Raw genomic sequence first — 15,172 nt, 5'->3', positions numbered from 1 at the left:
TCCTACTCCATCTCCTTAATTAGGGCTCCACAGGACCCTCAGTTCTGGGAAATTTCTGCCCCTTTCCTGGAAAACTCATGAATAATCCACCCCTTGTTAAGCATATAATCAAGAAATAACTGTAAGTATACTCAGTCAAGCAGCCCATACTGCTACTCTGCCTATGGAGTAGCCATTCTCTTATTCCTTTACTTTCTTAATAAAGTTGCTTTCACTTTACTCTATGGATTCACTGCAAATTCTTTCTTACAAGAGATCCAAGAACCCTCTCTTGGGGTCTGGATTTGGGCCCCTTTCTGGTAATAATACCAGGGAGCCATAGCTTGGGGTGAAATGTTTTGGTTTCCTTCAGTGTCTAAATTGTGATTTTTCTACCCCACTCCCATCCCCATGTACATGTTCCATTCATTAATTGAATTACATATGGCATGGGGGGTGGGGATGGATTGGCAGGTAGAGTTCTTAGCAAAATCTGCTCCTAGAAGTGGAGGAGAGGTATCAATACATCAAGCAAAATCTTTGGTAACCACTGGCTTTTGAGCTTGCTGATTTAGAAGAAGACATATTGCTGAAATTTTAGCATTTATCTGTTACGGGATGTTGGAAATAAATCCAAGCACTTTTATTGCATTCCTTGGTTTATTACTAGTGGGGTAGCCTCTTGTTAAGAGCACTAGTAGCTATTTTCATGTTGATTTTTCTTAAGCAGATGCTTATTTTTTCTAGCTCTTTGTTACTCTTTGAAGGAAAAACTAAATCCTTAAAATTAATCTCCAATTCATACATGTATTAGTATTTCAACTGGCCTAGAAAACTTCTGAGTTTTTTCCACAGGTGACCCCTCTTATACATCCTGAACTTGATGCTGTTGAGGTATTCAGACACACTTGCAAAATAAAAGAAGAGAAAAGAAAAAAGAAAGAAATCACAAATAAATGTCATCTGGCTAGGTTTTGTTCATCTTTCTGGCTTGCTGCAATCTCTCAAATCCTGATTCTGAAATTGGTATTCCTTTCATTCCAGTGTCCTCTGAAAATTTGATCAGTTTTTGCCATCTCAAAAAAAAAAAATGGGCAGTCTGCTGGACCACCCTGTGCCTCTCCTCAGGGAGCCTAGCAACAGGCTGTCTCACATATTTTTCTTACTGAAAAATACTTATTTTTCTTGGCTGAAAATGACTGCAAGATTTTCAGCCAAGAATCATGGTTGCTGTATGCAAATTCCAGATGGCTCATATCCAGCATTAGGATGATCCTCACCTAGGCAAGGCCATTCCACTGGCCATTAACCCATGTCCTTCTAATTCCTAATGACACATTCCCAGTCGGGTATCTCTTACCCCCTGCCAACTTCTGTATCAGTACTGGGGACCATCCTGGAGCCAAGCCTTGGTGTTCCAACCATACCCAACCCCAAAATACTTACCTATAGAAAGAGAAGAGTTTCAGTAGGGGGAGGGGGTGGCACAATTTATGTATGACATTGCCTGCCATATATTTCATTGACCTTCTACCTCTAAGCTTCCTCAGCAAATCTGCTTTACCATTGTGCCGTGTATAGCATTTGTCCTTGCCCCAAGATGTAATAGCTGGCACTCAACGTGGGACAAATACCACTTGACCTAATGCTATAGGTGTTTCTGTGCTTTGCAAAGATAGAAGGGTTCACTTGGGGTTGGGATATGTCTTCCCTGGGGTTGTTGGCAAGTCACCTGGCTGAGTTGGAATGATCAGTGACTAGGTGGTCACAAGGCTTATGCTCAAAGACTGCAGAAGCCCTGGAGCAGGCTATTTGTAATAAAAGAAAAATGTGGGACAATAAAGCTGTCCATAATTCCATTCCATTCCAGGTAAAAATGCTGAGCAACTCCTCAGAAGTTTGGAGATCCTTTAAAGTCCTAAAGATGACAAAGAAGATGTAGTAGACAGAATAATGCCCCCCACCAAACATGCGTATGTCTGTCCTAATCCCTAGAACCTATAAATATGTTACTGATAAGATTTGGCTATGTCCCCACCCAAATCTCATTTTGAATTATAGTTCCCATAATCCCCAAGTGTCATGGAGGGACCTAGAGGGAGGTAATTGAATCATGCAGGCAGTTACTACCATGCTGCTGTTCCCATGATAGTGAGTGAGTTCTCAAAAGGTCTGATGGTTTTATAAGGGGTTACCCCCTCTTCATTCTGCACTTCTCCTTGCTGCCACCATGTCTGTTAGTCCATTTTCATGCTGCTGATAAAGACATACCTGAGACATCCCTGAGATTAGGTAATTTATAAAGGAAAGAGGTTTAAAGGACTCAACAGTTCCATGAGGCTAAGGAGGCCTCACAATCACGGCAGAAAGCTAAAGGCACATCTTACATGGCAGCAGGCAAGAGAGAGAATAAGAACCAAGCGAAAGGGGTTTCCCCTTATAAAACCATCTGATCTCATGAGACTCATTCACTACCACGAGAACAGTACTGGAGAAACTGTTCCCATGATTCATTTATCTCCCACCGGGTCCCTCCCACAACACTTGGGAATTATAGGAGCTACAATTCAAGAGGAGATTTGGCTGGGGACACAGCCAAACCATATCACCATGTAAAGAAAGATGTGTTTGCTTTTCCTTCTGCCATGATTGTAAGTTTCCTGAGGTCTCATCAGCCATACTAAACTGTGAGTTGATTAAGTCCCTTTCCTTTGTAAATTACCCAGTCTCGGTTATTTCTTTATTAACAGCATGAAAATGGACTAATACTGTTACCTTACACAGCAAAGAGGAGTTAAAGTTGCTAATCAGCTAACTTGAAGACAGGGAGATTGTCCCGAATTACTGGGGTGAGCCTGATGGCATCACAAGGGTCCTTAAAAATAGAAGAAAAAGAGCCTGTAGTTCCAGCTACTTGGGAGGCTGAGGCTGGAGAATCACTTATCCCAGGAGTTTAAGACTAGTATTAGCAACATAGGGAGACCTCATTTCTTAAAAAAAAAAAAATTCTTTTTAAAGTTAACCAGGCATTGTGACATGCCTGTAGTCCTAGCTACTTGGGAGGCTGAGGCAGGATGATTGCCTGAGTCCAGGACTTTCAGGCAGCAGGGAGCTGTGGTCACACCACTGCACTTCAGCCTGGATGACAGAGCCAGAGTGAGATCCTGTCTCTAAAAAAGAATTTGTTTAAAGTGAAAGAAAGAGAACGGAGAGTTAGAATGTGTAGGAAAACCACATAGACATAGCCAAGGGAAGAGTGTGGGCAGAGGCTAACACCTCCTGTTTGTCTGGTCATCATCCCAGGCCAAGTCAAGCAGTTTCTACAAGGCTCCTGGGAAAGCAGACAAGTGGTTCCTGATCACCTCTTGGGATTTTATTTCAGGACTCCTTACCCATAAGTGCATCAAGAGAGCGCTGCAGAGCTGCACAACTGATTCTGCATTTCTTTTTGTAGCCTACCTATTCATACAGTGTCTTTTCCAATCTCTGATTTCACTGTAGAAACCCCACTTAAGGGCCAGTTAACTTCTGCCCTGAAAGGAAGCTTGTGTTTAATGCCCCTGGAAGAAGGTCTGCCAGCTCTGCAGGCTGAATGGGTGCTGGGAAGCCAACTCCCCTGGCAGGCTTCTGACAGCAAGATGTTCCTCTAACCAAGAGGCCCTTCCTCTGACTGCTCAAGGCCTTCACAGTTCCCACTGTTACATGATAGATACAAGGTGCTTCCTGCCCCTTCCAACTTCTCCATGAATATGTAGAGTAGCAAAACTATAAAACTCTTAGAAAAAAATACTTAAGGGGTAAAATCTTCGTAACTCTGGATTTGGCAATGCATTCTTAGACATGACACCAGAAGCACAAGCAGATTAGTGGTTTCCAGGGGCTGGAGAAAGTGGGGAATGGGGAGGTACTATTAATAGGTATGGAGTTTCCTTTCAGGGTGATGAAAAATTCTGGAACTAGATAGTGGTGATGGTTGTACAATGTTGTGAATCTATTTAATACCACTGAATTGTATATTTTAAAATCATTAAAATGGTTAATTTAATGTCATGCATATTCTACCACAATAAAAGGAATGGGCAAAAAGAACACAGCCATCTAACAGAGTGATCATGCGGAGCATTTGTCCATCCTGTCCACAAGGATACCAAGACCTTGCCAAATGCGTTGGAGAAAACTGCACATGATTTGTACCACATTACTTTGATCAACTAGCTTAACATCATCAGTGAAGGTAGATGTCAAAGGAAATCTGATGATCAGATATGATGTTCTTTGAGACCCCTCTGTCCTCCTTCCACAGCTCACTAACTTCTTGTGTGGGTGCTTGCAAGTCATTCTTTGAATATTGTAATCCATTACCTGGGAATAACATCAAGTATCCTAGACTGCTATGTCTGATATTGTCTCCTTTTTCAGAATTACGACTCCTCTCCTTCATTTCTCTGGTGTTTCTCCTACTTTCCGACTATAGGCATTAAGGGTCTCATTTGTAAGTTTTCTCTGATTGTTTATCATATTCACCTGGGCCCAAACCCATACTAACAGCCAATAGGTGCTGCATCTTTCATCTGTGTTTTTCTCTCCTTTGTTTCTTTTTTATTTTTATTTTTTGTAGAGATGAGGTCTTACTATGTTGCCCAAGCTACTCTTGAACTCCTGGGCCTAAATGACCCTCCTGCCTCAGCCTCCCACATCCAGCCTTTCTTCTTTGTTTCTGACCTCACTTTCCACCACCCTGCTCTTTGCTTGCTCTACTCCAGCCATTCTAGTTTCCTTCCAATTCCTTACATCAAATATGCCATGCTTCCTCCTGCTAAGCAGTCTGTTCACTCTGCCTGGAAAACTTATCCCCCACATTTTACCTGGTTCATTCCCTCACTTTCTTCAGATCTCTGCTAAAATATCACTTTGACAGAGCGTCCTTCCCTGACCACTCTATTCAAAATAGCAAACCCCACAGCCACTCCCTGGCATTTCTCTCACTTGAGATTCATTTATCATCTCCTATTTATTTATCTGCTTATTGTGTGTCTTCTGCTGTTACTCCCTTTATCTTATCTCTTGGCACTTTTCACTACCTGACACATTTCTGGGTTTATTGTTGGTTTGTCTGGCTCCCCTGGCATGTCACAGGTGCTCAGTAATCATTTATGTGATAAATCAAGATTGGGCTTCAACTCTTCCCTTACCCATTCATTCAATCAGCCAAGAATTACTGAGCAATCTTTATGGAACTGCATTAGGTCTCTGAGATGCAGAGAATAAAAATTCATGGTCTCTGCTTGTAAAGAGCCTCCAGATTAGTAGGAGTACATGGACAACCATTTGTCATAGGAGGGGCCATGATGTGGGGAATATCAAGGAGGCCTTACTGAAGACTTCAAAAGGACTGAGATGTTTCTGAAGGCAGAGGAAGCGCTCCACAGGCATTCACAGTCACTGAGGTGTAAGAGAACATAGCTTGTTCAGGAAACTTCAATATTCTGAGGCCGGAGCCCCAGATGCACAGGAAAGAAGGGTGGCAGTTATCATCACTTGATTATTATCTGTTTATCTATCCCCCACTCTCCCCTTACCTCTCTGATTTATCATGTTCTGAGCAAGCCCCAAGAGCCTGACCCTCAGCTGGGCACAGTGGCTCACACCTGTAATCCCAGCACTTTAGGAGGCTGAGGCGAGAGGGGTCTTTGAGTCCAGGAGTTCAAGGCCAGCCTGGACAACATAGGTAGACCCTGTCTCTGCAAAAAAAAAAAAAAAAAAAAAAAAAATTAGCTGGACATGGTGGCACACACTTGTAGTCGCAGCTACTTGGGAGGCTGAGGTAGGGGATCGCTTGAGCCCAAGAGGTCAAGGCTGCAGTGAGCTGTGATATCACCACTACACTCCAGCCTGGGCGACAGAAAAAGACCCTGTCTCAAAAAAATAAAAATTTTTAAGAGCCTGATCTTGAAGGGCCACCAGTTGGAATTTGACACCCACAGTTGATGGAGTATGTGGTCAAGAAGACAGAAAGGGGGAAAACAAGGCAGGGAGCCCAGCAGCTATGCTGTTTGTACAAAGCCTCATTATTTCTGCTTGCAGATGGCCATAGTACTTAAGAAAGCTGCCAAGTCAGATTAAAATCAATCAAGAATGTAGAATATGGGTCTTAAGTTCAACAGACAGAACTACTGGTGAGGGAGTTGTTGCCATACAAAGGCCTCCCTGTTTCAGTGTAGGTTGGAGTAGGGCAATGTTCAGGGAAAGGCTGGCTAACCACCCCAGCATGTAATTGAGTCTGTTCTTTTCTCTGTTCTGCTAATGATTCATTAAACAGAGTGTATCGCTCACTGTGATCCAGACTCATGACTTCAAATCAAACAGAGGAAGCCAATTTCTGCAAAGTATGAAAAGGAAATAGTCAGTGCCCTCAGCTCAGTTAGGGGAGGCTACAGAAGTAGGAACCCTGCAATTGCTTTTCTCTGGGCGAGATGTTTTTAAAAAATGATAGCTTCAGACCTAGACTGAGGTCAGGTAGTAGAAAAAGTCTAGGCTACAAATAAACACTTCTTTTGGATTTGGTTACCATCGTGACAAACTTTTTAAACAAACCTATAAATAAATATGAAGTTAAGACATTTTAGCTGTGGTTAAATGGTTAGGTTAGAGAAAGAAATAAAAAATTGACACTAAATATTTTATTTTATTTTATTTTTGAGACAGGGTCTCTCACTCTGTCCCCCAGGCTGGAGTGCATTGGTGCAATCTCATCTCACTGCAACCTCTCCCTTCTGGGTTCAAGCAATTCTACTGCCTCAGCCTCCCTGGGATTACAGGCATACATGACTAGGCCTGGCTAATTTCTAGCATTTTTTGGTAGAGGCGGTGTTTCACTGTGTTGGACAGGCTGGTCTCAAACTCCTGGCCTCAAGTGATCTGCCCACCTCAGCCTCTCAAAGTGCTGGGATTACAGGTGTGAGCCACTGGCTAAGCACTAAATATTTTGAATATAAATACTATAGTCTTAAGAAATTAAATTTCTGGCTAAGCACTAAATATTTTAAATATAAATACAATAGTCTTAAGAAATTAAATTTCTGTTACATTAAGGAGAGCTGAGATTGTTGGGAAGTTACTGTGTGGGGAATTAATACTAATATTCACATTCCATTTTGTCATTGTGTACCTACCATGTACTAAGCATCGTGATGGGTCCTTGACATGCTTTATTTCATCTTCAAAATAACGTTCTGAAACATATATATATATATAATTGACCTAATTTAATAGATGAGGAAACTGAGGTTCTGAGAGATTAAGCAAGCTAAGGTATGAAGAAAAGCCAAGATTTTAAGCCTGGGTCTGCCTGACTTGGAGGGCATTCTGTTTTGTGTGGTGTCCTGAAAAGCTCTTTCTGGCTTTTGGTGACAAACACCAAGTACCTTCCAAAACAAACCCCTGTTGCAGAAAGAACAAATGAAAAATTAAAACAGCATGTTTACTTACTATGAACTTGCAGTGATGGAAATCACAGTGAGGAGTTATAGTTTCTAAAGGAGTTGTGAAAAGACATGATTTTCCACTCTTGGGAGATACCCACAAGCACAAAAGAAGCAGTCGAAGGAAAGACTTTTATTTAAGAGGAAGAAAACCACCTCAATTCAAGGTTAAATCATGAATAGAAATGAGGTAGAAAATAAGAAAGTGACTGGACACGGTGGCTCACATCTGTAGTCCTAGCACTTTGGGAAGCTGAGGCAGGTGGACCACTCAACCCCAGGAGTTCAAGACCAGCTTGGACAACATGGCAAGACCCCATCTCTACCAAAAAATACACAAATTAGCTGGGCATGTGGCATGAACTTGTAGTCCCAGCTACTCGGGAGGTTGAAGCAATAGGATCATGGAGGCTGCAGTGAGCCATGATCGGATCATGCCACTGTACTCCAGCCTGGGTGACAGAGCAAGATCCTGTTTCATAAATAACTAAATAAATAAAATAAGAAAGCATCTTCATAAGAAATACAGGTAAGCCTCAAGAAAAGAGCTCCTTCATTGAGTGCTTGTGTATTAGGTGCTTTGGGGCACGTCAAAGGAAATTCTAGACATTAGTCTCACCTATTACACCTGACTGTTCCTAGACTTCTGACATAACTGATGAAACACTTCATTTCTGTTAAGAGTGGAAGCACACACATGTACAAACACACACACACACACACACACACACACACACCCACACCCCAAAGCAATATCAGATCCAAATTGGGCTTTTTGAGATCACCGAACTGAAAGGACCCTTAAGGTTCTGACTTTCCAGCCCTTCCTTGAACATCTCCAACAACTAGGAGCTTATCTACTTCAATTCCAGACTCCTATTTTTACATAGTGCTTATTTATATTTTATCTGAAATCTACTAACCTGTAACTTTCATCCATTGATCCTTGTTTTCCTCTTGGAACGAAACAGAATTCTCTCTTATATCTCATCCCATTAAATGCTGTAAGAGAGCCATCTTTTTGCCCCTAAATATTTTATTTCCTGAGCTAACTATTCTCATTCATGTTGGCTGTTGCTCATATGTCATGATTTATAGCACTATGTGATATGATTCCTATGAGGGAGTTGAAGTTGGTCTGTCTCTCATGAAATATGTTTCCCAGAATTGAACATAAAAAATAAAAGTATGGTAAGACTGATTATCAAAGCATAGAACAGTCAGAATACTATATTTCTTTTTTTTTTTTCTTTGACATCAGGTCTCGCAGTGTCACCTAGGATGGAGTGCAGTAGCATGATCACAGCTCACTGCAGCCTCAACCTCCGGAGCTGATGTGATCTTCTCACCTCAGCCTCCCAAGTAGCTGAGACTACAGGCGTGTGTCACCACGCCCAGCTAATTTTTGTATTTTATATAGAAATGGTGTTTCACCATGTTGCCCAGGCTAGTCTCAAACTCCTGAGCTCAAGTGATCTGCCCACCTTGGCCTACAAAAGTGCTAGGATTACAGATGTGCACCACTGTTTGAATAGCTTATATTTCTATTTAAACAGCCCAGAAACCCTTTAGTCCCCTTGCCCCTACATGCACACTTGGTTTTACAGCCTCATCACGCCCTTGGCTCTTATTGGATTCAGGGCACTAACATCTACAAGTCTTTTTATCCACATGCTGCTATTTAGCAAGCTCTCCCTATAGCCTTAACTTTAATTCCAAGGATAGAACACTAAAACTTGTCCTAGTTAAATTTCATTTTAATAGACATGGCCATTTATGCATGTATTTATGCATTTTTCCTGCCTTATTTCAAAAGATAGTACGTGACTGACACATCATCCTTGGGTCAATGCCAGGTTGGATCTTGCTTTGTCATCTGATGAATTTGCACTCCCTCCCAGCTTCTTGTTCTCCGTACACTGATAACCAGGCCTGTTCAGCCCATATCTAGATCGCTTAAAAAAGTGTTGAAAAAGACCATGCTAGGAAAACAGCCCTGTTCAATACAGACCTTTGAGAAAATTTGCTAGATTTGACAAAAATAGATCCATTAATCAGCATTCTTACTATAGAGTGGCTATGCTGATAAGTTATCGTATCATCCATCCAGTGTCTCCACCTTTTCTACAAGGATGCCATGAAAGAATGAAAAATGCCTTGCAGAAATACAGAAACTCTATGTCCACAGTATTCCTTTGATCTACTAGTCTAATAAACATATCACAAAATAAACCAAGACCTGTCTGTCATCCTGCTTTTTCTTAGTAGATTCATGTTGTTTTTTTAAAGCATCACCTCTTTTCTCTCTGGACATTTACACACCACCCATTTGATATTCTTAAGAGAGAATTAACACTGAAATTCCCAGTTAACATCTGTATCATCAACCTTCTCTCCACTTTTTCTTCTTTTTTTTTTTTTTTTTTAAGAGACAGGGTCTCACTCTACTGCCCAGGCTGGAGTACACTGGCACAATCATGGCTCACTGCAGCCTCAACCTCCCAGGCACAAGTGGCCCTCCTGCTTGAGCCTCCCAAGTAGCTGGGGCCACAGGTGTGTGTCAACATCCCTGGCTAATTTTTTATTTTTGTAGAGATGGGGAGTCCCTATGTTGCCCAAGCTGGTGTTGAACTCCGGGCCTCAAGGAGTTCAACCTCCTACTTCAGCCTCCCAAAGTGCTGGGATTCCAGGCGTGAGTCACTGTGGCTAGCCTTCTCCCTCTTTTTGAAAACCAAGACACTTATCCATTTCCTGTCTTCAGGAAGTGCTTCTCTTTCCCATAGATTACAGATGATATTTTACAAATCTCTTTCGCAAATTGCTTTCATATTCTCAGACATGATTTGTCAAAAGCTGAAGACTCACATTTTTTTTAGTTTGCATTGTTGGAATGGAAGTGGTGGTAGTAGGGGGAGAGAACAGTTTCTCCAAAGAATGGGGGTACTGTTTTTGAAGGGAGTGAGGGATAATAGGCAAACAAAACAGATTCCATTGCAGCAGTGAACCTTCAAATTCAGATGCCCTCCAGCAAGGCTCAGTTCTCTCTATCTAGTCTTTCTTGCATTACCGTTACAGGTCTATGCTGTTCCTGTGGTTTGAATCTTTGATTGCTATCTTCCTCCTCCCAGGTTCTTATGTATCTTTTATAATCTGAGGTCCTCAAAGAGCCTCAGGCCCTCTCACCAGCAAATTTAGTCTCTTAGATTACTTCCTCCATGCTACAGACTTAATATTCATGTCCCCACCCCCCCTCAAATTCAGATGTTGAAACCCTAATCCCCAATGTGATGATACTTGGAGATGGGGCCATTTAAATGTCATTAGGTCCTGAGGGTGGAGCCCTGATGATGAAGTAAGTTCTCTTATAAGAGGAGGCTCAAGAGAGCTAGCTTCTCCTCCTTTTATCTCTCTGTCTTGTGAAGATACAGTGAGAAGATGGCCACCTACAAACCAGTAACAGAGCCTTCATCAGACACTGACTCTTCCGGCACCGTGATCTTGAAATCCACAGACTCCAAAACTGTGAGACATAAGTATTTGTTATTTAAGCCACCCAGTCGGTGGCATTCTATTACAGCCATTCAAACTGACTAAGAAACACCACTATTATTATTTAAAGGCTTTATTTCCTCCATACAGACAACAGTCCCTTATGCTAGTTTGTAATCGACATTTCCTGAAGGTAAATGTATTCATTCAGTTTTGTTGCTTTTAGCAGGCCCTGATCCCATTTCCATGGTTTCTGTTACCAGGGTGGTTGAAAATTAGTCAGAAACCAGAGAAGATGAAGCCATTGTGGGCTTCTAAGGCCAATAGGCTAGGAAATAAATTATTCCATTATTAGGATGAAAATGGAATCCTCACATTAGCCTTCCTGATTGCTTGCTTACCTTGTTTTTATACTTTCTAAGTGAACAGGAACAAAGCCACTTGCTGCTGTTCTCATTAATACTAATGATCAATAAGTAGAATTTTTTTGTTGTTGTTGATTCTTATATTGTGTTCAACATTATGTATGCTTAATTAAGAGTTTATTAGGGCATTGCCAGTCTTGCTCATTATCTCCTCTACAAGATGAATGTGTTTCTTAGGTAAGTAGCTAACATGAAGCAACAATGACTGACTCAGTTTTTGTAATTAAGCAAGGCTTTCAGTTATATTTGTTGGGGGTGGGGAGGAAAGAAGCAAGAATTAGCATTTACTATTGACATATTTTAGATACTCAAAAAAGAAACGGGTACTTACAACAATTTCAGCACTGAATATTAATGACCAGAGCTGACTTGGTGTCCAAGGGAAATGTTTGGCCTTGTATCTTCCCCTAAGCTCCTCTGAGTTTCTTTCCATCCTTTAAAATCATTATTTGAAATGAAATACTGATGCATGCTATAACATGGATAAACCTTAAAACCCTTATATAAAGTGGAAGAAGCCAGGGACAAAGGACTACATATTGCATGATTCCATTTGTGTGGAATGGCCAGAACAGGCAAATCTATAGACAGGAAAGAGATTAGTGGTTTCCAGGGATTAGGGGAAATGGGGAGATTGTGGGGTGATGGCTAAGGGGTATGGGATTTATTTTTGGGGTTGTGAAAATGTTCTGAAATTGATTGTGGTAATTCTGCCTATACTAACAGCTATTGAATTGTATGCTATAAATGGGTGAATTGTGTGGTGTGACTTAGATCTCAATATAAAGCTTTTTTAAAAATTCACTCTACCTTTCCTGTTACCATCATATATTCTCCTTCTTTGGAATCTTTAGAAACTGGATCACTGTCACCTTTTCTATCAGGTCCTCTTACTATCGTAAATGACTTTGACATCCATATGGAACAGCCATCGCTCAATGCCCCAATGAGCCCTTTTCTTGGTCTTTGCTTCTCCAATAACTTTCACCTCCTTTCCACTTGGCCACCCACTCTACCCTTGTTTGTTGCAAGCCTCACCTGACTCCCTCACTCTCTCCACAACAGAAACAATGCATTCTCATCTCGCTCTCTCAGAACACAACCTTCAATACTTCCAGATGTCTCACTGAGTTGCTCTAACTATAACCTGGACTTTGAAGGCACAGAGTCTTCCTCTTCCTCAACTCCATTACATTCTCTCATTCTGCTCCATCAGCATCCACAACCTCCCTCCCTGTGCTGAAACTCCCCAATTTCATTTTTACTGCTTTCCTTGCCTGGCTTGAATTCCATGGTTTGTCACTTCAGCCTCTCATTCTTTCATCTCAGTCATCTGGCAAATCTCAGCTCTATCAATGCAACTAATTATAGACTGACCCTGTCACAGATTCATCTCAACTGTACTCTCAGTTATCCTTCCATACTGCTCCAGAAGCCTCTCTCCAGTTCTCCAAAGTTTCTAGTAGAAACCTGCTCCATACTTCTCAGCCCATCTCTACTTCCACCTCCCTCTTCATGTCCAGCAGATATATATATTTTTGAGATGGAGTTTCACTCTGTTGGAGTACAGTAGTGTGATCACAGCTCACTGCAGCCTCGACTTCAGGTGATTCTCAGGTAATCCTCCCACCTCAGCTTCCCGAGTAAGCTGGGACTATGGGGGCACACCAACACAATGGCTAATTATTGTATTTTTTTTTCCAAATTGAGTTGGGGGTCTTGTCATGTTGCCCAGGCTACGCTCAAGCCATCCTCTTGCCTCAGCCTCCCAAAGTGCTGGGATTACAGGCATGAGCCACCATGCCCGGCCTGTATATACATTTAACAGCAAGTTCAGTCGACATTTTCCCTTACTCAGGCAAGGCTGTCATCTAGACCTTAGAGACAGGACTACTAGCTTAAGAATAAAGGGTTAGCATTTGAATATATCTGGGGTATATGCTTAGCTATAATAAACGGTATGCCTACCTACATCCTTTCTTCCTCCCCTACTATTCATTGTTCTGAGCAAAATGGCAGAAATTCCCTTTGCTGATTTTCTCTCCCTGTGCTGTGGCTTGCATCACCTCTTTACTACTCAGTGTCCTTGTAGTATTTTCACTCCCCCACCTATCTTCAGCTTTTGCCTCTCTACTGACTCCTTCCCATTAGCACGTCTCTCCCTTCCTAGGCAACAACAGTGCCTCTAGCTTGAGGCCACCCCCTTCTCCAGCTACCTCTCTATTTTTTTCCTCCTCTTTAAATGCAAACCTCCAACCAGGTGCGGTGGCTTACACCTATAATCCCAGCACTTTGGGAGACTGAGGCAAGTGGATCACTTAAGCCCAGGAGTCCTAGACCAGCCTGGGCAACACGGTGAAACCTCATCTCTACAAAACATACAAAAATTAGCCAGGTGTGGTGGCACATGCCTGTAGTCCCAGCTACTAGGAGGCTGAGGCAAGAGAATCACTTGAATCTGGGAGGCGGAGGCTAAGTGAGCAGAGATCGCCACTGCACTCCAACCTGGGCAGCCCGGTGAGACTCCATCTCAAAATAAATAAATAAATCTAAACCTCCTAAAAGAGCTGTCTCCACTTCTTCCTTTCCACTTTTTTCTCCTTATTTTACAATCAGTATTTCTACACATCACTTCATTCAAATGGCTCTTAAAAAAATCCAGTGAGCCCCTTTGATTCCTACTTGAATTCTCACCAATATTTGGCATATTTGACAACTTTCTCCTTCTTAGCAGGATCTCTTCATTTAGCTTCATGACTCTACACACTTCTGGATCTCCTCCTGTATCTTCTTTTGTGACTCTTCTGCTGTCTGACCCTAAAAGTTAGTATTCCTGAGTTGTGTCCTGAGTATTTGTATAAGTGATCTATTAATAGATAACAAATTACCACAAACTTAGCAGTTTAAAACACCAACCACTTATTATCTCTCAGTTTCTGTGGGTCAGGAGTCCAGGCACAGGTTAGCTAGGTCCTCTGCTTTGCTTTCACAAAGCTGAAATCAAGGTATCAGCTGGCTCTGCATTTTCATCTGGAGTTCAGCGGCCCCTTACAAATGCATTCGGGTTGTTGGCAGAATTCCGTTCCGAGGTCTCTGTTTTTGTTGTAGTTGTTGCGGGCTGGGTTCATTTTCACCTCCTAGAGACTACTCTCAAGTCCTTCCATGCAGCCCCTCGATCTAAGCATTGAAGAGGCTCCTTGTTGAACCTCTTATGTTCCAATCTCTCTGACTTCTTTTTCTACCAGCTGGATAAAATTATCTTCTTTTAAAGGGCCCATATGATTAGGTTAGGCATGCTTGGATAATCTCTTTATCTTAAGGTCAATTGATTGGTAATTTTAATTATATCTGCAAATTCCCTTTTGTCAGGTAACTTAACATAATTGTGGGAATAATACCAGGTGGGGAATGTCGTGGTAACCATCTTATAATTCTGCTTTCCACAGTTTTTTAAAAAATTATTATTATTCTATATATCCTCCTGGAGTGATCTCATCCTCCTACTCAGCTTTATTTACCAGCTCTATGCTGAGGACTCACAAATCTCTAACTTCAGCTCCAACCTCACTCCTGAGCCTTTAGACCTGTATCAACAACTCCCACTGTTTACTTGGACGCCCCACAGATATTTGATTTTAGAGGCTGAAAAATGAGTTCATCATTTCACCACCAGCCTGCCTTCTTTGTGCATTCTCTCTCCCAGGAAATCATCCCCCAGTGTCATCTCTGACTGTATGCCCACTCCCCCTGCCGCCACAACAAAACAACCTATATCAATCAACCCAACCTCCTAAACTC

Source organism: Sapajus apella, unplaced genomic scaffold (genome assembly GCF_009761245.1).
Source record: "Sapajus apella isolate SASKATOON/1434 unplaced genomic scaffold, GSC_monkey_1.0 scaffold17, whole genome shotgun sequence".
Classification (NCBI taxonomy): Eukaryota; Metazoa; Chordata; class Mammalia; order Primates; family Cebidae; genus Sapajus; species Sapajus apella.
Note: the sequence above shows the minus strand (reverse complement) of the source record.